General features: G+C 36.8%; 2 non-coding genes across 2 annotated transcripts; one reads left to right on the top strand and one right to left on the bottom strand.

The window, feature by feature from the left end:
* Positions 1-1,019: 1,019 nt before the first annotated feature.
* Trnaq-uug (transfer RNA glutamine (anticodon UUG)) lies at positions 1,020-1,091 on the top strand. The gene has a single exon. It is a non-coding gene; the product is annotated as a tRNA-Gln (tRNA).
* A 289-nt stretch (positions 1,092-1,380) lies between these two features.
* Positions 1,381-1,452, bottom strand: Trnaq-uug (transfer RNA glutamine (anticodon UUG)). Its single transcript has one exon. It is a non-coding gene; the product is annotated as a tRNA-Gln (tRNA).
* Between the last annotated feature and the right edge of the window lie 7 nt (positions 1,453-1,459).

Here is a 1,459-nt window from a genome sequence, read left to right as displayed (position 1 = left end):
TATTTTCATTTATTATCACTTTGTAGTGTACACTTAGTCTCTTATTATTATTTGTTTTCGGTTTTTTTTTTTCTGTTTCTCCGTTTTGTTGATACACTTTCTATAAACACTTACACACTTATTGCGTTTTTATGCACAATTTTACCTATCGACGGATTTTCGTGTGACTTTCACGTAAAATTTCTTCACATGTCATCGACCATGTCGATGCTGACCATTTTGGCTGCCGAGCCCGAAATTTTCACGCTCTTTTTGCCGTCACTTAAGTGAAATTTTTGTGCATTTTTCGAGTCTAGACTAGTGTCTGGCAGCCATTTATAATTTATTTAAATGTTTTTCTTTTCGTTGGTCTGCACACAAATCGCGAGATATACATAGGACACTCACTGCTGGCGAATATGTGAATATGTGTAGTGGACGTCTTAAATCACACGATCGTAGTAAAATACTACATCATAGTGGCTGTCGAACTCTTCTTTTTCCCATTCGCATGAATGCCTCTTTTGCGTATGTGTATGGGCTTTTTATGTTTTGTTTATTTTTTTTTCCTTCGGTGATTGCAAGAATCGGGTGGCCCGATGCGAAACACACCATTCACACATCTGTGCAGCAGCGGTGAAATTTCGATTTGCGTCGTATTCACCGCTGCTGCTTCGTTGTGAAAGTTTCTTTTTCGAAGACAAATTATTGTGAGTGAGAGTTATTTTTAGGCTTCTCGTTGAAAAGTCTAGTCGCTGATTTTGGGATGCACATTCTATGGGCTGTGAATTCAATGAAATTGTGTCTGAAATTCGAGTGCCAATGCACTAATTCCATTCATGCAATCAACACTATCGCTGATGAATGAAATTGGAGATGGCGTTTTGCACCTGCTTACATTCACTTCTTCTCATCGCTGTTGCGATGATTAGCTTTCCAAAATTATGCAAATTTCTCTCATCACATTGGCTTGATGCGGTGTATTAAAACGAGTTTTTCGGGAAATCTCAAGTTCCCACTTTGCGCTCAGACATTCAAGCGGTTCTATGGTGTAATGGTTAGCACTCTGGACTTTGAATCCAGCGATCTGAGTTCAAATCTCGGTAGAACCTTCTGATTTTTTTTTTCATTTTCCAAAAATGTGCAATTTTTTTGGAATTCGGTTACTGGTTAAGTCGGAAAAAGGGTTTTCATTATTTTGTTCGTTAATTTCATCACTTTGTAAAAAAGATGGCCTATCGAACATTTTGAGTCTCTGAACTGAATTCAATCATATTTTTCTTATTAGGTTTCTGAACATCTACTAAAAAACTATTTAATCGATTTCATTTTGAGCAAAATTCCATTCATAGAAAAATGCTTGAAACGAAGTTTCAAAAATTTGAAGAAAAAAAAATCAGAAGGTTCTACCGAGATTTGAACTCAGATCGCTGGATTCAAAGTCCAGAGTGCTAACCATTACACCATAGAACCGCTTGAA

The sequence above is a fragment of the Sitodiplosis mosellana genome, unplaced genomic scaffold (assembly GCF_009176505.1).
Source record: "Sitodiplosis mosellana isolate CC-2019 unplaced genomic scaffold, AAFC_SMos_1.0 Smas_scaffold_7061, whole genome shotgun sequence".
NCBI classification, from domain to species: domain Eukaryota; kingdom Metazoa; phylum Arthropoda; class Insecta; order Diptera; family Cecidomyiidae; genus Sitodiplosis; species Sitodiplosis mosellana.
Note: the sequence above shows the minus strand (reverse complement) of the source record. Positions and strands in the feature narration are given on the sequence as shown.